At 42.9% G+C, this 27,401-nt stretch overlaps 1 protein-coding gene across 1 annotated transcript in view; it reads right to left on the bottom strand.

Moving 5' to 3' along the window:
* Window positions 1–18,422, bottom strand: part of PDC (phosducin) — a 198,194-nt gene extending 179,772 nt beyond the window's left edge. The window contains exon 1 of the mRNA XM_069231999.1: window positions 18,258–18,422. The gene's annotated coding sequence lies outside the window, so the exon portion shown is untranslated. The remainder of the gene's footprint in view (window positions 1–18,257) is intronic.
* Window positions 18,423–27,401: the final 8,979 nt, after the last annotated feature.

Raw genomic sequence — 27,401 nt, 5'->3', positions numbered from 1 at the left:
TGAGCCATTATCAGGCCCAGTCCACCTCATGTATTCGTGCTCCATCAAGGTCATCTTTAATGTTTGACTTTGTCCTAGTCTCACGTGACCAGATGCCTGCGATTGGTTCTTTGAGCATTTAGGCACTAGATTTCACTAAAAACTTTGAACAAATCATAACTCTGGTGCGATTGAATCGATTTAATTCATTTTAGTGTCATTTTTAAAACATTTCTCTATTTTTCTAAATTGGTATGGGATTTGACGTGTAATGTTTTCACTTTATTACTGTTTTTGTGCTGCACACATAATTTACACATTGCCTCCAAGATAAGCCTGACGGCTTTTGTGACAAGTTACTAGAGGGTTAAGCACAGGTTCATTTAGTGACTTTTGAGATTCACCCTGAACATCCTTTGTGGTAGTTGTTTCATTTAGGTTTTCACACTCTTCAAACAATAACCCATTTTCTCACATCTACCAAATAATACACCAAGCTGTTGAATATCACACTGTAACCAATATAACACACTGCTGCCCAATAACATACCGTGCTGCCTAATATCATACTGCAATCCAACATTACACAATGCTTCCCAATAACACATCATACTGCCCATATTATTCTGTTATCTGTAAGTGCTTCCCAGTAACTCATGGTACTGCCTATATGACTATGTAACCCATTCTAACACAATGATGACTAGTAACCCAATGTGTTGCTTGTTTATCATACTGCAAATCATTATAATACACTGTGGTCCATTGCTACACTGCACTGTCTAATATCTGACTGCAACCCATTATACACAGTACTTCTTAATAACGTACTATGCTGTCCAATAACACAGTGCAATCCCTTAAATTACATGGGAGCCGGCAATCCCTGTATAAAAACCCATCTCTGATTTCCTTATTACAGTTGATTTTGTGACTTGCAACGTTCTTGACGTTGCCGCTCAACTGTCATAAATTATTCCAATTGACTTCTGACCTCACAATGCCTCCTGCCAGGGTCACCAAACATGGTTAACGGTAGAGGCAGAATCACTGCTGACGTTTAGACAAGGATAACATAAACTGCCTTTTCTTACTTCTTTTTGGGCTTTCTAAAAAAGAAAAAGTGATCAGCAGAAAGGAGACGTTTATGGCAGCATGTTTATTTTTTCACTCTATAGGTAATTAAGGAAAAGACAGAATCTCTGCATGTTTTTTCACAATCTGAGCCACAACATTTTATAATCTGATTTACATTAAACCGATTGGGATATCATTTTGCAAGAATTACTAACTGCCTTTTGGTGTGTTTAATTTTGCTATACAACTTTTGCTTTTATTCTCCTCATCTGAAATGGGCATTGGAAGAGCAAGACACCAAGGATCTAAGTGATTTGTGCTCGATTGTGTTAGCAAAGAGTATAAACTTGGTTTTAGTTGGGTGCCACTTGAGGCAGGTTTAGGACATCCAGGCTTGAACGGTTGCAAGTTAATTCAGCTGGGAAATATACTTTAAGGTATGGTTGGCTTTCATGCAGATTCCGTAGAATACTGAAACTCACGCTAGCCACTTGGACCTCAAGTGTTCCAAATACAGAATAAAAATCATTGGTAAAAGGATGACACCTTAGGAAATACCACATGAAAAGGAGATGATCTCCAATCTGGACGTGCTCATTTAGGACATTTAGGACATTTGGAGTGAGTGCTCTAATATATAAATGTATGGCTTTTACATAGCAGGCTTCCATTACAGCAGGGGTATCTGCTTTCTCCTGGAGGGTGCTGGTGAAGTCCAGAGCTGGAAAAGTATTATGTAGAGCATCTAGGGGAAACTTCCTAGCATATTCACTCGTGTGATGTAAGAACCTTACAGTTTTATTCACTGTGGCCCGAAACAGAGACCTCTGCCGAAACAGTAGGACTGTACCTTTGGCCACAACTAAGACCAGCATAGATAGCATCATATAGCATGGGTATGCAGTTGCGCAGCTACTGATGCTAAAGGGGCACCTGACCAAAGGCCTATGAGGGGTTGTAAGAAAATGGTTCATTAGTTGTGTGGCCTGCACAAGTAATGGGTCGACATTTGTCCTCCACTGCAAACCAAACACCCCATTGTAGCGCTTGACTCACAGAGCAGCAAATCAGAGCAGTCCAAGGCCTAGACAAAGGAGGTGGCATGGTCTAGACATCCCCATTCACAGATACACAACGATAACAATCAATAAATGACTGTTGAGTCTGTGTGTTTTGTTTTTTAAAGAAAATTACATTTATTGCACACACACACACCACTCAGTACTATGCAGCAATATACAAAAATGCATAAGCGGATGGAAATGCTTCTAGGTGAGATTGCGTATTCCCTCTTTCCCCTTCCAAAGGCAGGTCTAAATGAACAAATCACATGTCAAAATATTCACTTGTATGAAAATGCAAAAACTGAACATAACTTTGAATAAACACCCGTCATATGGTCAATAAAGCATAAATACCTTTGCACATGAGTGGTTGTTTGTATTATTACTTCATATGAGCATTCACCAGTGGCAATAACTATGCACGGCTGGTGACCTGTGTACTCAGAATAACTTTTAGTATTAATAACGCAAATTAAACATAGCCCATAAAGCACATCACCTTTATAATTACAACACTGCAATTATAGACTCTAATCCCTTGAGGGTGCTACATTTTAAAGCATAGACCCTATAGGGCAGCATACTTATATTCACACCGTATGCAAACATATCTCTTCACCCCTAGCACCTTAAATAACCTTTAGCATTATATAAGGCAATTTAACATTGCCCCTAAAGAGCAACACATTTCCAATCACACAACTCTGATATTACCCCCTTTCATCCATAGAGTGTGTTTACACAATATGAAAACCCACATTGAACACCTTCAGGCCACAAGAACTGCAGCACACCCAGCTGTAGAACAAAAACTCCATCCTGGGGAGTGCTTGAAAATACATACATTCCTTGAGGGGTTAATACTTTTAGAGTCCTACCCAACTTAGGGTGTAAACTCTGGAATTCTTTTGGAGGAGGCTGGGCTGCTCCAGCAGCTCCCCCTGTACTTTAGCTTCCTTTTGGTGGTGACCCCTTCATCCTGGGGGCCGCCACAAAGCATAAAACAGAGCCAAATCAGACAAAATAGGCAAGCCCCACAGCGCATTATGGGACAGTTCTCACAAGTGTTATGAATTTTACAGTAGCAGCTCTCCTGCTGCTTCAGGGAGAGCCTTTCTAGGGTTTTCTTGGGTTGTGTTCATTTTGTTTGGTAGCCATGTGCCACACTGCTTCATCGCTAGGGTTGCCCGGTCTCACCCATCCACCTTGTGAGCAGACTACCAGATGGTGGACACCCGAGGACGCCCAAACCCCCAGCTGTTCTCACCAGCTCCCTGCACCGGCAGCACTCAAGTGTGCTGCTGTGGAAGCCAGGAGCACTCTTCTGTCCTGTCCGCTCCTGCAGGTAGGGGCAAGGACGTGGCTAGCTTCCTGCTCCCCCTAGACACGGGCTGGTCAAACAGCGGAGTGCAGAGACACTCCCCCCTTTTCTTTGCCAGCCTCAGGGTCCAGGAATGGGTCCTGGACCACCTCTCCTGTATTACGGTGGGGGGGGGGAACGGGCGCAACAGAGCTCCCTCATTACGGTCACTTCTCGAGGCCCAGGGGTGGGGTCGAGAGCCCCTTTTCCTTGTGTGAAGAAAGCACAACAGCACTTCCCCTCAGTTTCTTGATTCTTAGGGGCGCCTCCTGGCCCTGGCCCATCTGCCCGAGGGCAAGACTGAAAATGGAGGTAAGGCCGTACATGTTTTGTCGCTGCTGCAGGAAAAGGCCAAAGGTCATCCAACTTAAAACAGGAATAATCTGGGCCCAGTTGGGACTATTTGGATGCTCTTTGTCTTGTTTGTATACTGCTGGCAAACTTAGCCAACTGGAACACTCTCTTCTGGTCTCCTGGCCTCCAGCATGACAAACTTTTAAGGGCATAGTTTTACTGGCTCCCTGCACCAGACTTTCACCTGGCTTTTCCTCTGGCACTTCTTTCTGTCCTTGCTGAAATGCCCAGTCTTTCCCTCAAATTGTTCTCAGGACATATAAGGGGACCTGCTTTCCTGGTCCTGGGGAGTGCCCACCTACCTAGACCTGGGGTCAATCAGAGTCAGGGTCCTTGAGGCACATGAGAGTTAGGGTGTTCCTCCTTCCAACTGTCCATGGCAGATGCCTCCAGTTCCAGTGTTAAGCAGAAAAGCACACCTAAGAGAGGGCTCTCTACCCTGTGCAGGACCTTTTAAGGGGGGGTGAGATTGTCCTGCAGGAATGCACCTGTGTCCTATCCTGAGGTTCCACATCACTTCTACGCCCCTGCCGCAACCTCCTTGCACGGTCTTCTGGGATAGTTCAAAATGATACCCCCCAGGAGTCACTTGCCACATGTCCTCTGGGGGTCTCAGCTCCACTTCTCCCTGACATCACTGCCAGGGCCTTCCTCAGCGAATCTTCAAAGAAGCCCCGCTCCTGGTTTGGCTCCAGAGGTCTGGGCTAACCCCTTTGTTTAGTGGGCAGGCTCTCTACCTAGAACATGGTGACAGAAGGCTGATTGATGCTGAGCAGTCTGCTCCACCCCTTTCCTTCTGAGGAGCTGATTTAAGCACTGTTTTGTGGGGGGGGTGGCCATTGTTCCTGCAAGGCTAGAGAGAAAAGTAATTCACCAAACCCTCCAAGACTAGAGAGAAAAGTAACTAACCAAGCCCAGCAGGGCTCTGAACCTGGACTGAGCCAGAGATACATGGCATTCTTAGATGAGCAATAAGCTATACAGACATGTCTTTGGAAGTTACAGAATTGTTCTTTTCACACAGGTTGCACTGTACTTCAGTATGACTCTGGGGTCTGTAGACCAAAGGGGAGCAGCCCTAAGCCCTAAGGCAGCCTTCCCCATAAGTGTATAATAGAGGGTCACTGCAGATAAGACAGTAAACCGCACTGAATTTCCCTGTATGTTTACCCCCACATTATAAAGCCTATCCTGGGTCAATACCCAACTCTGCATAGTCCCTTCTGCGTCAGGCCACCTGTGCACAATTTCTTGCCTCTGCACGACAGGAGTCTCCCATGCACACCTCTCACACATGTGTACCCGCGTGTGCAAACATGTTCAGGTGTAACTAGCCAATTGTCTCTTACACTTTGTGTGCCAGAGCGGACTTATCTTAAAAAGCAGACAATGGCAGTAGACATGCGCAGTCCACTTGGCATAAGTTTACCGGAGGTGAGTCCCAGGTTATGAGGCTCCATCACAGTAAAAGATCTAAAACCAGGTGATCAAAAAGCGAAGATCCGGGTAGATGGTCAGAACCACTTTCTCACAGGGGTCCTCTGCACCCAACAGGGAATGGGGGTCAATTTTCCCTCTTTGATTTAGAGCCTGGGGCATCCTTGCCACACCAATAAAGCATGGGTGGTTGGATGGTCATCAGTTCTTGACCAAACTGTTGATGTAATATTATCAAACTGCAAATATTTAAAAAATAGTGTTTTCAATCATTTTATAACGTAACCTTTAGTCCAACTGTGGTAGTGTACCCATACAGGCCAGTCAAAAGCTTTTGTAGAACTGGGATCAAAAACTAGTTGTAAGGCCTCACCCAAAGAACTAAGTCAATTAATTCCAGCTTCTCAGCTTCACAAATCAATCAATCAATCAATCAATCAGGAATTTGTAGAACACACGGCTACTCCAAGAGTGTCCTGGTGCAAACTATGAGACATTGGCAATTCATTTTCTTCACTGTGTCTTCTTTTCAATGATCATCAAATTTGAGAGCACCTTGAAATAATTTAGCTCAGGATACACACTGTACAAAAAACCTCTCTGTATATGGTGTAGTGGGCCATAACGCTGCTGTCCGGTAAAAACAATAAAAAGCTTTATATCAGAAGCACAGGACAAGTGACTTGCATATTTTGTCACTAATAAAATTGTCAGTGCAGAAGAGGGGTTTGATCACTATCCGTTTTAATAAGGGCCACTTGGTGCAGTGATACAATCTAATGTGCTAAAGTGAAATACTGCAACTATTAAAGAATATACTTATTTACTATTTAAAAATGTGTACCTCAGGTTCTGTGTTAGTCAGCAAAACTTGCAGTAGGGTGGAAGATCCAAGCTGAGATAAGAGCAGGATCTTTTAGCTCCAGCTTCTGTGGCAGTGCTCGTGCATATAGGATCAACTGGAGCACAGAAAGGGCTGTCACAGAAAATTATAAGACTCTCGTCACTGCCATCTTACCACTGCTCTACTGGCACTGGTATCAAGGCAAGCGCATCTTGAGTGTTGAGTGCACACGGATGCAAGGCCTAGTGTGCCACACCCTTTTATCTGCCAGCGAGGCTTGTCTGATTCTCACAGCACAGACACAGCATGTTTTATAGTGCAATACAGGTTTGTAGTGACCAGCTCTGTGAAACATGCTGTGTCTGCAACATACCTCCTGCTGACAGCCCCATGCATGGCTCGAGTCATCTTTAAGAAATAAGCCTGGGGAACAATGTATCACCTGCCTACCAACTTACATTTGTATGTCTCTATATGGTATATCACAAAAATGAGCAGTGAGAAGCAATAAACATAAGGGTACCCTCAGCCTCCCAAATGCCATGCAATACAATAAAGCTTGGAGCATTATCCTATCCTCACTGTACCTAAAATACTACAGCAGGCCTCGAAAAATCATAAATTTTTTATTAGACCTGCAGGTAATGTACCTGACTCTTAAACTGGTGTCAAATTGTGTGATCCTTGGCAAATATTTTATGGACCCACCCTTTTCTTCATTATCACATATGAAAGCACCTTCAAAAATCCAAGTTCAGCATTTCTGTGGTACAAAAAAACTTTTTTGATTTAATAGACTAAAGGTTTTTTTCAAGACTTAAGCCCACATGTAGGGTACACATGACCCTTGACTTGCCTCTTAGTTTACTAATAGCATTGTCATCAGGATGGGGGCAAGAATGTCTATCAGTTATTGTTTAAAAACTCACTTTTAATAAATATATTACTGAAGCATGATGTGGTAGTGCACTGTCATTTACAGACAACACATTTCCATTGAAATTCCCACGTACTTTCCCACTAACATGCAGTTCTACTGATATAACTATATAAAGCATAAACAATGTTTGGAAATTTGGTTTCAGCAAACATATTTATCATTTGTGCATTACCAAGTAAAGATTCTGATTTGTTTTCATCCAATAAAAATATATTTTTTTCACCACACAGAATTATCTAAATGGGACTGCATAGCTACTGAAATATATTTTGAAATGTTTGTACAGTTCACTTCTTAGCTATTTCAATGCTGTGTTAGAAAAAGCAGCCTGACACCTTACAGACTTTCATGTGACATGCATTGTGCAGCATGATTTCCACACAGTTCACTTCATAAAACCCTCTAACTTCACAGTGAGAAAAAGAAAAGGAAATATTGCAAGACAAACTGATTTTTTACTTCTGTCTAAATGCAGAGCAAATGTGACAAGATAAAAACAAGATTTAAAGGCATATTTTTTGCTCATTCACTTTGTGAGTGAACACATGGTATTTATCAGCTGGTCAGAATGGGCGAGTAGGTTCTAAAATGAGCTAATTCTGATTAAATCTAACTTGCCATTTTGAATGGGCAAGTAGATTTCTTGAGGCCTGTACAGGTGGTGGATTGTGAGACCCTGAAATCTCTTTGATTAAGATCCCGACCCACAGGTACTATCTCCAGCATGCTTCATTATCAGATCCTTACACACTGCACCTAACGTGAGTGGGTGAGCTCAACACACTTTGTAAACAGAACACTTTCTGAAAGGATTTTGTCAGTTAAAATTAACTGCAGGATCCTCTGTTTGGTATCTCTAATCTGAGGCCCTTTGGCAAGGTTAAATGCAGAAATGAAAATAATCTGATTGGGCATAATGGCCCACATTTCAAAATGTTACAGCCTCCCTAAGTGCCTCTAAAGGTCAACGGACTTTCTTCAGGACCAATGAAGACCTAATCCCTACTCTACTGTGGTTAGTATTACCACCTATATATTATACCAATAATGTGACATTAGCATGCGTGATAGTATAGGCCATCCTTCAGTAAATGTTCTTCTATTTCTCTTTATTGTCAATTGTATCTACTACCATAAAGCTTCGGGAGAGGACGATCACTGTAATCAGACATTCGTCAAGGGACCTTGTTCTGCCTTTCACCTACATTCGGGTTGGATTGCGCATTAGCCCTCTTGAGCTCTTGAATTCATCCCACCCAACCACCAACAGGTACCTCTTTCAAAGCTCATAAAGGACTGAAAGAGTGACAATTTTATTATAAGACCGGAGGCTCATATTATGCTAACTTTTCTTGCTAATTTAATAATAGCAGCCAAGCAAGAGAAAAAACTACATTGCCCAGAAACTCTGGTGAAAGAACTATAATAATGACATCACAATAACCACAAAGAATGAGACATCGAGCAATACAATAATTATCTTGACTGAGAGCATCATATCCTCTTTTCTTGCTGCTCGTAGTCAAGAGAAGTATCATGCTCAATTTTCCTACATTTTTATAATTATTTACAGTATTTGGGCGTTTATTTTATTGGTTTACTGTGCTTCTTTACTCACAATATTGTAATCAGCTTGTCCTTCAATGCTTGCCCTCAGTGGTGCTTTGCTCTGCCTCAAGCATTTTTTTTCTGTTAGGAGCATTACAGCTTTGCTCGCTTGCCTTCAGGTTGTTTCCCTCAACAATGGCCGCCTAGATTGTTTATCCCGCAGAGGGGCTTTTTTGGTGCACCGCTTTGTGGTAACGTTGTCCTTCTCCACTTGAGTCCTCTCGACAAAGGACTCTTTGGCAGAAAGTTAACCCCTCCCTAACAATATACGCCCCTTTTTCGTCAGGACTGCACCCTTATAGATTCCATCTCCTTTAAGGGGTGACTATATTAACCCTTTTGTTTCAGTTTTATTCAGGCTTTTCTTTCCCTTTATTTTTAATTGGTTTTGGGTGGTGTTGTGCCTTTTTAGAGGTGGAGATTGTTATTTTCAGCCTTTTTCATCATTTATAATGGCAGGGAAGGAAGAAACTCAGACATTTAAAGATAATTTGAAATCCTTTATCAAGGATTCTGTGCAGTAGGCAGTCTCTGTGGACAGGGCTTGGTCCAACTGCCAGGACATGATTTTAGACTTGGTGGGTCCCCTTACCAGGAATTTGGATTTGGCCGAACAGACTAGAATTGAGGGCAACCAAACTGATCTGGATACCCTTTCCAACGGGGTCCAACTGGCTATATGCATTTTGGGCATTGCCAATGCTCACATTTCATAAGAGTGGAAAAATAGTTTATTATTAAAATTAGATCCCAGGCCTAGCAGTCTCTCCAGTAAGGAAGAATGTCCACTGGACAAAGGCCTCCTGTTTGGAGATTCCTTCATTAAGGAACTCAGCAGATTTGCCAGGGCCAGCAAAGTCAGGAATCACTTTGCTGGCCCTTATCTCACAAGGGGACAATCCTTTAGAGGCTCCTTCAATCAAGGTTCCTAATGAGACAGGTACTCTGGCTATAAACCTCAGTTCTATCATTGTTGTTCCAGAGGCTTCCGTTCCAGGGGTTATAGGAATAAAGGAAATTGTACTCAGGTAAGGGTTTCCAGTTCTGGCTTTCCTCCCGTAGGGAGCAGAATGGCAGTTTGGAAAATTAGCTCTGCGTCTGAATGCTTACCTTTCTCCCAACACAGATCCCTGGGTGATACAAACAATCCAAGGGTTTTACATAGAACTCTACTAATCCCTGATGAAATTGTGATTTGCCTGTCCTCTACATTTTTCTGAGAATCAATTCTCTCTGGTCCAGGGCTAAATTCAGTCTCTTTTTTCAAAACACACCATCAATCAAACAGAATATGGTCCCACAAGTTCCTCAGTACAACCTTCTAGGCACAGAAAAAAGTACAAAAGGTTTTGTCCTGTAATTAACTTAAATGTTTTAAACGACTTTGTAATTTATCATCACCTCAAAATGGAGATCTGTTCTCCACCTCAGAGACATTCTTCTTCAGAAGGAATGGTTGGTAAGATTGGATCTTCAGGACGCTCACCTCACGGTTCTGGTTCACTCCTAGCACATAAAAAAATTCTCCAGGTTCAATGGAATCCTTATTTCTTCCACTTCAAGTCTCTTTCCTTTGGACTATCCTCTGCTCCTTGGTGTTTCACCAAGATTCTCAAACCTATATTAGTATCCTCAGGGCCTAGGGGATCAGTCTAATAGGGTACCTTCATGATTTTATGAACATAGTCCAAAAGAAAAATATTCTTCTTTCTCATTTGCATCTTTGCCAGGACCTTCAACTTCGTCTGGGCTTTCTTGCCAATATCCAGAAGTCGTCACTCATTCCTTCTCAACATCTGGAGTTCCTATGCTTCCTCATAGATACCTCTCTGTCTATTCTTCAACTCCCTCAGCACAAGGTTTCCTTAATAAAAAAGGAGATTCAACATTCATTATCCCTTTCTCATTTCTCTCTCAAATCTCTGGCTCATGTGGCTTCCTCGATTCAAACAATATTTCCTGACCAGCTATTGTGCCCTTCAAAGATTGAAAATCCAACATCTCCGCAGAGGTCTAGCCTACTCAGATCATTTATCCCTAGATCCAAAATCCAAGGAAGAACTACTCTGATGGCAGGCTCATTTAGAAGCTTGAAAAGGGAGAAAAAATGTCTCTGCCGCGATCTTGTCTTAGAGTCCGATACAAGTCAGACAGGTTGGACTGCAAGATGTGGTCAGTTCTCGACTGGAAGTACATAGTCTCTTGAGGAGTCACTCTTGCACATCAATAGTTTAGAGATGCTTGTAGGTTCTTTTGCCACCCAGTCCTTTACAAAAGACAGGGCAAAATGCAGTATCCTCTTACGGATGGACAAGCTGTCAGTCGTCAGATACATAAATCATCTTGGGGTACAAAATCTAAACCTCTTACAGATCTCGCCAAACATCTTTGGGAGTATTGTCTTGAGCACAATCTCTCAATCAGAGCAGTTTACCTTCAAGGAAATTTGAATGTCGTAGCGGATTGGTATTTCAGACATCTTCTGGACTTAAGCGACTGGCGCCTGCATTCTTCAGTGTTCAAATGTCTTTCCTCCATCTTTGGCAACATGTAAATCAATCTTTTTGCTGCTTGTCTCAAAATCCAACTCCCCTCCCTTTTCAGTTAGAGACCAGATCCTCTGTCTCTGGCCATGAATGCGTTTCTTCAAACCTGACTGCAATCTCTTCTCTATGCCTTTCCACCCTTCCTATTGATTGCTCGAGTCCTAACAAAAGCTTGCAGACACCTTTCATCTCTGGTTCTAATCACATAATAATGGCAGACTCAACCTTGGTACTCAACTTTGTTGGAGCTGGCCTCGGATAACCCGGTTTAGATTTCTCACTTTCCCGATTTGCTCCTCATCCCTCAGGGAGCTTGCACAACATGGTTCTAGAGGGCTCTCTTTCCCTGTTCGCCTAGGGAATTTCAGGTCTTCCCGGACAACCCCAGAAATGTCGGAGGAGGCTGTCCATCTCATGCAGCAATCCTGAACTTTACAGATAAGCCTGGTTGGCCTGGTGTGGCTGGTGTACGGACAGGAATTCAGATCCCATTTCAGCAGATGTAGCTTTGGTAGTTAATTTCCTAGCCTCTCTGGCTTCTCAAGCGAAAGCCTACTGTACAATTAAAACCTACAGGTCTGCTATTTTGGCTGAACTTCTAAGGGTGGATGGAAGACCCATTGGGGAACACTCCTTGGTCTGTCACTCATTAAAGGGAGTAAGATTTGTAAAGCCTCCTGTTCCCAAATATAGTACCAGGAGGGATGTTAATTTGTTGTTGAAAATGGCAAGACATTTTTAATCTTTCTTTCAAACAGTTAACAGCAAAGTTAACAAAGCTTCTATGGTTAATTTCCTTGAAACTGGTTTCTGATGTCAAATCTCTGGATGTATCTTCTTTTCACTATTCTTCTCTTGCTGTTTCCTTTCAGGTTCATAGGCCTACCAAAACAAACTTAACTATCCCTTTTTCCCTTCTCAACCAAAGTTATGTGTGGGAGATTGTTTAAAGACTTACTTTTCACAAACTGCAGATCATCTTCCCAGTAGATTCCAGAAACCTCTTAAACCTGTCTCAACTCCTGCGTTAGCCCGTTGAGTGAAATGGATTATGTCTTTGGCCGGTAATTATACCGATTCATTTGGTGCCCATTGAGCTAGAGAGGCTATGTCCTCTAGGGCTTTTTGGGCGGGTACATGTTTGCGCAACATTCTCAAATATGCAGATTGGTCAAACGTTAACACAGTGAAAACATTTTATTGTAAACCTATTACCCATGTATCTAATCCTGTTATTGCAATGGTTTGAACAGGCATAATATGAGCCTCTGGTCTTGTAATGGAATTGAGATTTTCCTAGCCTTGGTTTCTTAACAACTAGATTTTATTAAAGACACTGAGGTGACTATTATCCCACCACTGTTTTCATTAACCCTCACTGGTCTGTTTTTTTTGCAGTTCCAGTGCCAACTTCCAGTACTGCTGCTTCTAAATAATCTTGTTGGATTTTCCTGTGCGTTGGAATCCTTCTCCTCCTGATCGGAAGATGGTTCCTCGTCTCTTCTGGATTGCTTTATGGATCTATTGACTTTGTTTATCACTTTTTGTTCGATGTTGTGGTTTCTTTCCGTGCCTCACCTTGATTAACTCACTACAAGAAAAGAGGATTTGCTGCTCTCAGTCAAGCTAATTATTGTGTTGTGCCATGTCTTATTGGTTGTGATAATTATGAGGTCATTGTTGTTTTTCTTTCACCAGGTTTCCTGGTTGTAGTAGTTTTTTCTCTTGCTTGGCTGGTGTTAATAAATTAGTAAGAAAAGATAGCATAATACTTGCCTCCGTATCTTTAATAAAATCTAGCCTTTCAGACACTAAGGCTAAGAAAATCTAAACTGGCATTCTTCAGTGCCTCTATGTCAGCAATAGGACACAAGCCATGACTGCAAAACAAACGTGCAAAATGCAGGACGGTAAGCCACCTTAGAGGCACTCTGTAGGTTGGGTGATGGAGGTGGCCATAAAGATTGCTGGTGGGCATAGGCCCCAAGGCCCCACTCTACAGATGTCACAAACCGAGAGGTAGCATTCTCAGAAATCGTAAATTGGTAAAATGGCTCAATGAGTTAAGCACCTTACAAGATGCAGGCAGTCGGAGTCCTACACTGGGACAGTTCATATCTGATCCACCAAAACACCTTCAAGCGGCAGGACAAAGGAGGTAAATCATAGGGTGTTCATAGGCCAAGAGACTGGAATGTTTTTACCCTGGATTAAGGGCCAAACCAAACCGCCTACGTTTAATTAAACTCCTGAAAGCAGTGCTGTTCGACTGAAGACATTTGTCAAAAGGAGTAGCAACCAAAACATATGAGATCATGGCTCCCGATTCACACGTGATGGGATCTGAACATTCTCTGAGCCTTTTCATCTTATTTTATAAAACCTAGCGCTTAGGTCCATGTCAGGATAAGCTTCGCTGGCTCAAAGCAGAGTGCCGTTTTGTTGACCCTCCAAAGCTGAAAGTCAATTAATTTAACCCGATATTTCTCTCTGTTAGTGCATTATGAAGCTCTAACGTGAAGATATATGGAGTTAAATAAACTGACTTTAAGCAGAGCTGGAGCATAAAAAAAGACGTTCGGATGTGCTCTGAGGCAGCAAAGTCCATCATGGATAAGGCCCTTTGAGTGGGTGGAAGATGCCGTCTGTCGTACCACAAAACCCAGTACAAAAATGCACAATATTAATGTGATCTGTGCAGAAGTTGTACGTTACAAAGTTCAGTTCTCGAAAGGCAGGCTCAGCTGTTTAGCCTTTTGAGGTCGATACATTTCACATCACCGAGATGGGTGATAACAGCGCTTGCTCTTTACAGCAATACGAAATGGCGACGCATGTGATACCATGTTGTGTGTATAAAAACAAAATGATTCTAATATTTTTCAACTATTAATATAATTATTATTTTATTCGTATTGTATATCAATGTACAAAAATGAGGACAATAACAATCGTTAATAAAGCCAGATAGGATTTTTGTTTAAGGCTGTTTTGTTCTGTACTTCAAAACTAAATTCTCTGAGCTTGTATTTACATATAATAGGCTACAGCAGATACTTAACCCACAGTCTATTCCATCTTCTGATATTAGCAGGATTCATTAATCTTACCAGACAATTCCTAATAAAGATCTACTAATATTTTTGGTTGAAAATCCCAAAATGCTTTTTTCTTATTATGGTCGCAGTGTCCTCCAGGGAGCATCAAGCAATGATTCTTTTAATACACATAAATTAACTCATAATAATACTAAAACTGTACTCATATTTCCAGATACTAATCCATCACTAATTCTTGTTGGGTTCCAGAGTAGCGTGCTACTCACCGAAAAGCTCTTCGACGCCTCGTCAGGGGTAGTAAGCGCTATATAAATACTATTACAATACAATACAATACATCACCGCAGTGTTGTTTGCCCAGGACTTGAAACGATTAATTTGCTCGATTACAACTTATGCACAAGGTCCTTGCGTTTACAAAGCGCTATTGGACATAGGGCGTAACACAGAGCCCAGTTCCAGGGCAAAAATTGCATCCCACAAGGAACACGAGGAAGAGTCTGTATCCTGCGGATATATTTCTCATATTTTTCATTATGTGTTTAACTAAATAATTATCTTCTAAATATTTTAGCGATACAGGATTGCTATTTATGTAACTTTGTCCATGGCTTTCCTTGGTTACCAACATTATTTGGTAAGCACTAAGGGGCATATTTACAAAAAAGTGGCACATCAGTCCTAATGCTCCACTTTTCTTGCGTCGCCCCTGCCTAAAATCACTACACCATGGTTGTGTTGTATTTACAATATGGCTCACCATGGCGGTCATTAGGACAATAGCGTCAACATTTTTGAAGCTATTGTGGCGCTTTGCTGCACTAGCATCAAAATCTTTTGACACTAGTGCAGCAAAGCACAGGGAGGCTCATTGTTTAAAATGGGTGCGTCATTTTAATGCCTGCTCTGAGCAGGAGTTAAAAATGATGGGAAAAATGGAGCAGTGAAATGCTGTAAATTTCACTTCGCCATTTTTTCAGGCCTCCCTGCATCGGAACCTCTCCCCCCTTGCATACATTATGCCTGTCGCAAGCATAATGTGGCGCAAGGGTTTACAAAGTGATGTAATGCAAGCATTGCACCACTTTGTAATATGGCACGGGAGAAAGGCCTCCTTAACGCCGCCTTAATGTTAAAAATAATGCCACCCTAAAGGTGGTGCTCGGGGCTTGTAAATATGTCCCTAAGCCTCCTTGGACTTTTTTGGGAAATTAATTTCCTTTGAAAACTAAATCTATGTTTTTGGCCTAGAGACTATTCTAACTCTTAGCATCAGAAATCCTCTGAAGCAGTAGCTTCTTAGTAGATAAATGAGTGCTGACCCTTCATGAGTTTGGCTCATATTCTTTTACATGAAAGATTTTGCTCACGTGCGTTTTTAAGATATTTGTATTCATTCCCATTTCGTAATCAGACTCAGATACAGATTCGTTTTCTTGCCAGTCTTCTTGGGAAATATGCTTCTTTCCTCCTTTTCAAGGATGCTCAGAATTTACTTAATGGGTGGACAATAATAACTAAAACCCCCCTCCATCTTATTTTTGCTCCTACAAGGTAATTACTGCAAGTGTATCCTGAGAAAGACTCCATTTAAATAACAGCAGCCTGGGTCAAAACGTTGTCGACTACCAGTGCAATTAGACTATGTCACAAAAAAATCGTTCACTGATTGGATTGCACACTTTCAATAATGATTAAGCTTAAGCCATTGCTTTGTTGTCACCATTACACTGGTGAATCACAATGTACAGATACTGTGCATCTCTTGAGCAAAGTGCTGCCGCCTTTTGCTTAGCACAATTATTTTTCAATTATTTTTCTGAAAAGATGAAAATAACTGTAGGAATCAACTCATAAATGATAGTGTCTTTACAGACTTTATGACTTAATTTATTGTTCAAATAATGAATATCTAGATACTGACGTTATGCCTCCTGTTTCCATCTTTATTTAATATTAAATGTAATAATGCCAAAACAACATAACATATTTCAATTATCAAAGTAACTTAATAAGGCATGAAATTTCTTTTAGAATTCTAGTACATTCCACTGAGAGTTTTCCCAGGTTCTGAGGAAACCAGAGTAGGCCCAATCTACATTTGTTGCAATTAGGTACCTTCTTGTAACATTTTCTGGTTGCACCTTAAGACAGGTTCCTGCATTGGATTTAGTGTGCCCCTGGCCTGAGAGCTGATGAGTACCGCTGTGGGGGTCTTAGCCTTCCATCTAAGCTAGTGTACTAATAAAATTACTAGCTTCAAAGAGAGCAAAGGTTGGATGTTTACTCATGTAGACAAACCAGCATATATGTACCCTTTCAAGCCCACCTGAGACAGTGTTGTAGTTTTCTGTTTAGTTGGTATCACATTCAAAATTGCCGAAAAATAGGATAGTGGCGTGCACACAAAACATACATTTGTTAGTCACAATGTTGACAGTGTCACTTATTTAAAATTTTCTGCTTTCAACTGAAACAATTTTTATTCTGCTTGCCTCTCATCATTATTAATAAGGCTTCCACTTTTCCGTTTGTAATGACTTTTACAGATGAATACAGACAGAAAATAATGTGTTTCTTGGCCACATTTATTTTTTAAAGTGGAAAAATACTAACATTGTGCTTTTTTGGCGTGACTCTCCATGGTGTCTTTTGCCAGTTCAAGGTCGGCAGCAGAGCAGACAGAGAGCATGGGGAGTTAAAAATAGGAAGCAATTTCTTTAAATACAGGTGTATGTTAACATATATTTACAGAGAATAATGCTACTATTTACCTTTGACTGTAGTGTTTGTTATATGTGCTGCTTAATGCGTTAAAATGTGACAGGCATCAAAAAGGAGTGCATGTTTATCAGTTAAATAAATGTGGATATATACCATTTTACAACTCCATTTATTCTCAAAACACAAAATTAATATGGAGAAATACCAATAAAATTTCCCAAAAAATAAATATGGGTAAATACAGACCTAAATGTTAAAAAAATAAATACTATAAAACCTGGAGCCCTAATAATAAGTCATTATTTATCTACAGATATTTAAAGTATTATTATGCCAGGACCAGCCATCAGTTTGTCAAACCTAAAATGTATTGGACTGTCCTCCCTCTCCCCTTCACAGACTTGAAGACACATTATTGTTATCTACTCGTTCACACCAGCCTATGGCCCTGCTGCCCGCTTATGTGAAGAAGACATAATAGAATCACGGGAACAGCAAACATTTCGGATTCACCGCTCACCGTTTATTAGCCTTTCCCGTGTGCTTGTAAGCACGTCGAAAGCAGTGTGAAAGGAAACTAAACCCGCTAAAATAAAATAACTTCAATATTATTGGCATTTTGTGCTATACTAGACACCCAACTACCTTTTTCAAATATGCCTTTAAAATCTTGTAAACCTTTGTGCTTTCTTATATGGTGTACCTTTCTGAGGACATTGCGTTTAATGGCTCCATTGTTTACAATTTAATGAGAATAACTGAGTTCTACTTTCAGTTTCCCTACTGAACTGAATTATGTTATCCTCTACAATTCAGCTAACGCCTGATCTACAATTGGACTGTCGCAGAATTTAAGTTACAACTTTAAGCAGTTCGTCAACAAAAGTGAAGCGCTGTGTGAAGGCTTTCCATGCAGTCCTTCTACAAGGCATTTATCAATAAAATGGAATCGAGATGTCAAATTGTTCCATGAAATCCTTTTTACAAGGTATTGTATCCAACTTCAAGCGCTTTTCCGTGTGTGCTGGGGGCAAACTGATATACATGTGGCAGTCGCGTGTAATGCCACTATTATGATTAATTGATGGAGCGTATCACTAGTCACTATAAGTCGTTCAAAAAAAAACTCTTTAAAAAAAGGAGTTCTTTAGATTTACAAAATTGAATGTATTCCACCAGTTGGATCGAGTTGAACAATCTGTAACTGGTCAACTGGACTTTTTTCCCTCAGGGTCATCACATGTCCAATCATGAAGGCTGCTCACCTGTCCTTGCCTTTGCCGGATGTCCCAGGGGTGTCCTTGAGCCACAGGAGAGGCGCGCAGCGGTCAGGAATGTTCTGGAAGGCTGAGGGACGTGCTGAGGACTGGCGGGATTAGGGCCTGCACTATAATGATGACACTTGCAGTAGCGGTTTAGGCCGGATGAGAGGATTACTGTGAGGGGGAATTAGCCGTGCCCTTAGTCCGGTAGCCCTGTGACAGGAGCACCAGCAGGGCTTCTGAGACTATGGCAGAGGCGTTGGGAGGTGCGGGCCAGCAGGGCTGAAAATAGACACAATCCAACTGTAATGACAAGGGGGAAATGTGACTGCGAGCCTCACTACAGTAAGAGGAAAACTGGCCTTCACCATGAGGCGACGTGGCCTGCAGGCAAATAGGAAAATTACTAATGAAACCGACAGCTCTCAAATGCGACACCTATGTAGGCGGTTCTCCCATCTGCATCTGATGGAGCATGGGGCCCTATCTCTGTTTCTGTGGTGTGAGGAATCATTTATTCTCAGTGCCGAGGAGTAGAGAAAAACGTATTAATTTATTGCAATCAATTTCTGTTCAATCCAAATGTTACACAATAATATTTGGAGTCAAATACAAGTTTCATAGAGGCTTTATTACAGACTCAAAGTCAACGTTACATAAATGACTGTCAAAACTATGGTATAGATATACAAAATCACCAAAGGAGAATTAAAGTGTCTCACAATATTAAACTTAGCATATACAAGACCAAGACTTCGATTGCCACAATACAGAAAATCAGACAAAGCATGTGGTTGTTGGGCACCAGAAACCAAATTCTCCTGCCTAACCATTTAAACTAAGCCGTAAACTATTCAAATTCTAAAAGAGTATTTGAAAAAGGATCTGCAAACAGAAATTCTGTTGAACGTTCTGTTAAGAGAGGTGTGTGTAGCATGAAGCCACATAAAATCAAAGTATGAGATCTGTGCTCCTGAAGGGTCCGTTCAGCTGTAAAGGTGGAAAAGAATCTGCTTCTCTTACTAACTAAACCTTCTTTAAATCAAAGTTTCCGAGATAATTACATCACAGTAGATGCTTCTCGATTGAACTCCCAATTAATTTTAATTAGACGTTACAACTTTTAGAGACCTTGTATACCCAATCTTGTTTCTCTTTGGTCTCAGCAATTTCAAAAGAGTTAACAGCTGTCAACTTTCAGAATGCTCCTCTTCGCCCTTGCATAGCTCATCTCAGACTTCCTTATCTCTGTCATGCAATAAGTTTCTTGTTAACTCCCTCTCCTTTCCTGACACCTGCATCTTGTAGAGAAAACAAAAAAAAACTCCACATTGACAGTTAACTGTTAAAAGAAAAATATATGTGTAGGCCTTCACTCCAGCCAAGTTAATAAAACACAAATATACTTTCAGATTAAATTAATTCTAAGCAGTACATATGAGCATATACAAAATTATTATGTGGAATAATACTTTCAATGATTCGTTTCAAATGGATATTCATGAAACGCTACTTAAATGTTATATCCAGTAGTGCACTCCACTCACATGCTTTGCAGTGTAGTAATGATATCAAAAATACTTCATCATGTTATACAAAATGTGACCACCAAATTGTGGCCACCAGTAAGTGACCTTCCTTTCACATTCTTGTTTCAGAGACATAGTGGCACAGCCAATCTATGCTTGTTCACATCTTTGTAACTAGAGTCACACGTGCATAACCAGGTCACTGTAACGACAGATAAAGTAGTCTAAAGGTATTTTGGCATTTTGGTATTTTGCATTGTATGTGAGGTGAACTTTTTATTACGTTCCTTTATTTTGCCATGATTTTATCAAGTTATCAAATAATTTGGATTTGATTGCAACCAGTCCATTACAATGAATGTGATGTCACAATGAAATGGTTTATGACGTGGGAGCCTGTGATTATCAACAAAGCTTTGTAACTTTAAGGAGATTATGTTTTCCATAAAAATGACAGTTCTCTAACAGCTCTGTTATTTAACACATTTGGGTTTGTTTTTCACAATCAATTTGACTCTAACTTTGTTTTCACTACCCTATAAATGATTTAACTGGTGGATAAGGTATGATATGATCAAGACCTCTTTAGTTTGAAATGTGTCATGTCATGTTTTTCTCAGGTGGTGTAGAAGAAGAATATTAATTTCCAGCAATAACGGTGTGGCCTGCTGATTTTAATTCCTTACTGAAGACATGGATAATAATATTACCCAATGCCAGTCGCCACTCGGTAGTTATAATTAGGTCAGCATTTCCATAGAAAATGTGTTTTTTGTGTTACTGTTAACTTTTGGCATCGCTTGCCAAATCTCTACTAAACTTTGCAAAAAAGTGTTCTTTTTGCCTAGTTTGCACATCATATGTGTTGGGGTGAACCGTCAAGCAGGGGCTGAGAAAAAAGGGGGTCCCAGAACGCCAAATCCCCATGCATTTTCCATAGACTTCTTTAAGATGCACTACCGCAAAAACTGCAGAATGGAATGACACCAAATTTGGCAGGAAGCTAGATCTTGGTCTGAAGATTTAGCTTTTTGTGATTTGGTGTAAAACCATTCAGTAGTTTTTCTAACTTTTAAAAGTTAAGGATAAAAAAATATTTGAGTAGCTGGATGGTTGGGTCCGCAAAAGTATCGTGAGACTCCAGCTAGAGTGCCAATGAAAAAATAGAGCATTCTGATTGATCCAGGGAGCTTTGTCTCCCTTGGCCAATTAGCTCCTGAATGAGCATTCTGATTGGCTGCCAGCAACATCAGAAAAATGTCACTGGCAGCCATCACAGGACTCAGGAACCTGAACTTAAAAAATAAAAGATATGTCTAGTCTAGTCTGGAGTTTGTATATAATGCCTGGCTATCCGGAGGCCTTCCAGTGCTGCAAAGGTCACCACAAATCGTCAGTAGCTGAAAGGGAAGATTAGTCGCTGAAAAGCCTGGTCTTCAGAACTTTACGGAAGGGTAGTTCATGCTCCAGTAAGCACATTTCCAAAAGTAGGGTATTCCAGAGTTTGGCCCCAAAAAGAAGGTACAACAGCCACCCCAACAAGATTTATGGATCTTAGGGACACTTAATAAATGAGCTGAGGAAGATCTAAGAGGTCTCCCAGGCAAATATGGGGAGGCTAAAGATCTTAACAGTAAAAGGCTTTTATTATTGATTGCCCTGTGCATAATGCAAAAGGTCCTGAACTGAACTTGTCTTTGTACTGGAATCCAATGGAGATCTCTAGGTTCCCTGGTGGCAGACTGATGTTTAGGAATGTTCATCAGAAGTCGTGCAGCAGGATTCTACATGGTCTGCAAACTTCTGACCACATAACCCTGAGGGGCCAGAATGGAAAAACACCTGGCAATTTTTGCTGTGATCCCATTGGACTTCAGCAGGATCGAAAAAAATGGTGGTGCAGGGCAGCATTGTTTAATTAAGGGAAGGGTCGGGCCCCTTCCTTGAGCCATTATAGACACCAAGGGGGGTCAACCACGGGGCTGCATTACATAAGGGGAGGGGTGCACGCGGTCGCCCCCTTCTCCAAACAATTATAGTTCCTGGTTAGCCAACCCCTAGGGCTGAAATGTCCATAAATGACAATGGGGGCTACATGTCCCCCTCCCCGAGCATTCTAAGGCACCAGGGACCACATCCCCTGAGGCTGCTTTCTTTAATGAAAGGGAAGGAGATAGTGGGCCCCCCTCCTCAAGCAATTATAGGCCCCAGGGAGCCCACCCTCGGGGCCAAAAAGTCCAAAAAAGGAAAAAAAGGGGAGGGGACCGCTCAACACACACACACACACACACTCAATATGTATACACACATATGTGTCTGTGTGTGTATATATATATATATATATATATATATATATATATATATATATACAGTATATATATATATGTGTGTGTTACCTACTGGCAATAGCTAAGTGGTAGTTTTAGTTAAGATAGACAGAGCGTTTATTGTTTTGCCAATAACTTTGTCACTGTTTGATGAATCTTCACAAAACTTTCAAAACTAATATGACTCTCACTTTCACTGGTGTCTTGGGAGTTTTAGGGTGACCTGAGCCGAGAAAAAGGGGGGAGGCCCAAAACACTTTTTCTCTATTCTGTTTCTGTGGGGATTTTGCATTGTTTAGACACAGCTACAGCCCAAACTGGTGAATGGAATTACACCATATTTAGCAGGAAGCTAGATCTTGGTCTGCAGATTGTGCTTTTTCTGATTTATTTAGTAGATTCAGAGTTATTTAAGGTTAAAAAATATAGATGTGTAGAGACGCGGATACTCTGCAAACCCCCGGTGGTGGATCCGTGGATTCGGGTGAAACACAAGCTGTGACCTCCATTTAGTTTGTCACATTAGCTTTGGGGGGGGGGAAACAGTGCAGAAACGGGGGTGGGGTGGTTGGGGAAGTTTATTTTTTAGGGCTTAGGGTGGGTGGGGAGGTTGGGAAAGTTTATTTTTTAAGGGCAGGGTGGTGGGGCTAGGTAGTTTATGTTTTAGGGTTGGGGTAAGGTTTAAGGAAGGGTGGGAAGAGGGAGGAGAGAAGAAGAGGAAGTATCGGGAGAGGGTGCAGTGAGGAAGTAGGGCTGGGCAGGGTTGGGATTTTTAGCGGTGGGGTAGATTTGGGCCTTAGGGTGGGTGGGGTGTTTTGGGTAGTTTATTGTGTAGGGCTTAGGGTTGGTGGGGGGTCGGGGTAGTTCATTTATTAGGGGCGGAGAAAAGTTTTAGGGCTCAGGGCGGGCGGGGGTGTCAGGTTAGTTCATTTTGTTGGGGCAGTTGTAGTTTTTTTAGGGCTTAGAGTGGGTGGGGAGTCAGGGTAGTTTACTTCTTGGGGTAGGGAAAGGGTTTAGGGCTCAGGGCGAGTTGGTGGTGTTGGGGTCATTTATTTTTTAAGGGCAGGGGTGTGGGAGTTGTGGTATTTTTTTTAGGGCTTAGTGTGGGTGGGGGATTGGGGTAGTTTAGTTATTAGGGGTGGGGGAAGGTTTTAGGGCTCAGGGCGGGTGGGTGGTGTGAGGGTAGTTTAGTTTTTAGGCCATGGTTGTGGGGTTGGTGTGTTGTTTTAGGGCTTAGGGGGTTGGGATATCCAGGTACTTTACTTATTAGGGGTGGGGGAAGGTTTTAGGGCTCAGGGCAGGTGGGGGGGTGTATCAGTAGTCTGGAAAAACACTACCAGCAGCACCTCCTTTTCCCCGCGAACAAAATAAACGTGGATAAATACAGATGAAGTGACAAAAAAAAAATATGGATAAATACAGACGGAAATGTCATACAAAAAAAATATCATAAAAGGGGGAGCCCTAGTTATAATTAACATTTTACCCACACAAAACCATACACATTTTTAGGAGGTCTCCGCAGGCCACCACCAACACCTCAAAGATGGCAGCTGTCAAGCAATCGCAGGTGTGGCCTAACAGAAAGCTCCCTGCGCTGGGTTGATGGAGCCGGCTGAACCACGTCCTCAGATCCCGGCCTGTACAGTGACAGTGGGACAATTGGACTAAGCTATGGCTCTGCGGCGAGATATATGTGCCATCGGAACTCTCCCGTCCTCATAGACAACAGTGCACCCAGTCTGCCAGTGGCTGGGAGAGACTGGAACCATGACAGTAGAGTGCACTGGCGGGTGCCCAGTGCGGAGGCCGCCTGAGCCTTACTGAGGAGCACCAACACCAAGCCAAGTGAGAGCAGAGGTGGAAGATTGGGATTGCGCAGACTCCGTGAGGAAGCAGGACTGGACCATGCGACCGGTGGGAGTGCTGCTGCGATCCGCCCCTGGTGCTTGGAGATGACAACCACCAACTAGACATTGGTGAGGCCTCTTGCTTTCCCTGCACTGTGCCAATGGAGCTAGTGGCGCTGCGACTATCGGCCCAGGCCAGCACTGTGGCACCAATACAGTAGTCCTCCAACGCAACCTCATATATCAGCACACTCATTACTGGGGCTTCCCCATCCTCAAGGTGAGATAATGGTAGGGGTCGTCCGGAGCCCAGAGGGGTTGAGGCCACAGTTGCCAGGAATGCACAGAGATTTACAGCGCCAATGAGATCCACCCTAGTCTGACTGGAGGGCAGAAAACCCATGCTCCTAGATGGCTCTCGCTGGTAACAGGGAACTATGTGGCCTCCCACAGAAGACAGGAGCAGATCGCCCGGTATTGACAGTGCCACGCAGGGTACTGGGGGGCCCTGCGCATCTCCTAGAGCAGCGTGGGGGATTGGAGAGCTGGCCCATTAGTTGACCGGATTGTGACAAGATGTCTACGCGTGACGAAGAGGCCACCCCTACAAGTAGAGATGGCTGGAGCCTTGAGGGGGAGTGGTGTAACGCCATTACTGAAGGTGAGAGACTTCTGTGTGCAGCACCCTTGTTACTGAATGGACCATCAGGCCGGACGGCCCAGCTACACTCGAGAGGCCTGGAGGTTTTTAGGCACCTGAAGAGGGCCCCTCGGAACTAAATTGCATTAGAGAATTGCATCACCCTTCCAAAGCAAGACCTGAGTGAGGGACGATAACAGGCCCATTTTAAGGGCCACTGCGGGACATCCGCCTGGGTCTGGGATCCCCCTCCCCCGCTATAGAATTGAGTGGGTTTGGTGGAGGGAGTCGGCAGCTGCCCACACATTGCACACGGTTAGGACGCTACATTCTGGAGCATAAGAACCCCAAACTCAGAGGACACACAACAAGAGACCTACCTTCCAAGTCCTCATAGGCTGGCTATGGATTCCTTCATCAAGAGGCATGAAGGAAAGAAAACCACTCAGAGGAGATACCCAGAACCCGGTGGTAGGGAGGGATTGGAAACCCTGGCTGGCTTGCGGGGGCCACCCCATTCCCCTGCCATCTCCGCATGGCGCTCGTTTTGTATGCACTTTCTCCTACCATGAGTGACTGGACAATATCACCACTGGTGGACCTATCTGCACAGATTGACTTCAAAGTGCCCAGGGTGAGCGCAGCCATGGTGAGGAGCAAAAAGTATCACACCTTTAAGGACATGTTCTCAAGATCTGCAGGGTGCGGGGGGAAAGCCCTCCTGTGCATCCAACCCGGACCCTTTCCTGGGGTTGAATACGTCGAGTGCCCAGTAACTCGTTCCTTTCTGGAGGTGCTCTTTCTTTCCCTAAAAGACAGACCTCCTGTCAGTCAAAAAGGACCTTTCCCAAAATAGAACAACTCCAGCAAGAGGCCATTCATCTCAAAGAACAACATATTGACCTCCAGGCTCACACAGAGGACCTAGAAAATAGGACTAGACTTAACAACCTCAGAATCAGGGGGACTCCGCATGGAGCGGAGGATGGAGATGTGGAATCCTACGTAGAGGCTCTCTTTGCTCAGGTCTTGGACGCCTCAGACGATAAGTGGATCCAGCTGGATAGGGCACACAGAGTGGGCCTCCCCCAGCCGGGGCCCTGGCGCAACACAGACATAGTGGTGTCTGTACACGACTTTCCCGTGAAGGAGCAGATACTACGTAAGGCAAGAGAATAACATCCATTAAAGTCACACTATAACATTGTATCAAGACCTATCAGCTTTGCCACTGCAGAAACTCAGAGTTTTTCACCCGGTGACCAGCGTCTTTCAAGAGCATGAAGTCTCATATTTGTGGGATCATCTATTCTGACTCATAATCAAATTTGAGGAGGCGCCCTATAAAGTCCGCTCTCTTAAAGCTGCTTGTGACCTCCTGGGAATTGAACTGCCCATGGCCGGGGAGGCCCCTCCTATCTCAATGAGCCAGAAATCCAGAGAAAGATCTGGAAAGCTGAGGTCTCCGCCCTCCCCCGGTGATCTAGGCCTAGACACCAACACCATAGCCCAGGAGCGGAGACCAGTCCTGGAGACTCTGCAAAGAGACTCTGACAACTGAATGCTGGAAGTCATCGCTGATCCCCAGACATAATATGGAGCAGCATGTGAGGGGGGATGTGGGAGCAGGGGCGGGTGATCGGGTTGCAGCCACGACCACGAGGAGGAATTAGACTTGACCGTGGACCAGGATCTCAGATATACCCCTGGAACCCTATTGCTCCATTTGGAGCGCTGGACCTACCAGAGACATATCATTGTTTGGTTGTTGTTCTGTTAGAGGGAGTTTCCTCTCTTTTTCCCTTAAGAGAGTACCCAAATCCCAGGACATTTTTCCCCGAGTGGCATAAACTGATCATTATCACTATATATGCCCGCCTAAACTGCCGCTACCCTTGTGGAACACGGAAAATGGAAGAGCGATACATAGCCACCTTTGAAATGGACTGCTCATAAAGGTCAGACTACGCGTACTACCATTGAATGTTAAGGGGCTGAATAACCCTGTTAAAAGATGAGCAATGCTCTCACATGTAGAAGGGTCAGGGGCAGATATCTGTATTTTTCAGAAGACGCACTTGATGTCAAGCGATTGGCACCGCCTCCGTACCAAAACATTCCCAGAACAATTTTTCCCTCCACGGCCACTAAGACAGCAGGAGTAGCCATTTTGGTAGCCCGCTCATTTAACGGGGAAATCGGGGGCCAAAGTAGCGGCGATATGGAGGCACCTCTTGGTTCACCGCATGCACACAGAGTGACACCTTTGTCCTACATTCTTTATACTCACCCAACGAGGGTCAGGAATCCTTCCTCCCTTGCTCAGTAGCGGGGTAATGGCCATGCAAGACAGACTAATATTGATAGGAGGGGACCTCAATATAGTCTTTAGAAAAATCCTAGACTAATCTGCCCTGAGACAAGGTAGGGTGAGAGAATTAACCACTGGTTGGAAGTGTTGGCTTCAGAAAATGAGCCTAAGGGATCTCTGGCGAGAATGCTACTCGACTTCACGCGACTATACATTCTACTCCCAGACACACAAAAATACGCAAGGTTAGATCCTTTTCTAGGGTCTAAAGAGGTCCAAAATGTAGCCCTCACATGTGATACAGATGCCCGATCCCTGTCAGATCATGCAAAGATAACAGTGGGAATAGCGCTTCTCCCGACGACGGGCATACATCACCCTTGGTGCTTGTGCCAGACTCTTCTATATAAACTGGAAGTGATACAGCAGATTACTACTGCAATGCATGATTTCTTCACCACCAATGAAGGCCCTGACACCCCCATCTCCC

The sequence above is a fragment of the Pleurodeles waltl genome, chromosome 4_2 (genome assembly GCF_031143425.1).
Source record: "Pleurodeles waltl isolate 20211129_DDA chromosome 4_2, aPleWal1.hap1.20221129, whole genome shotgun sequence".
NCBI classification, from domain to species: domain Eukaryota; kingdom Metazoa; phylum Chordata; class Amphibia; order Caudata; family Salamandridae; genus Pleurodeles; species Pleurodeles waltl.
This window is presented reverse-complemented; position numbering and strand designations above follow the sequence as displayed.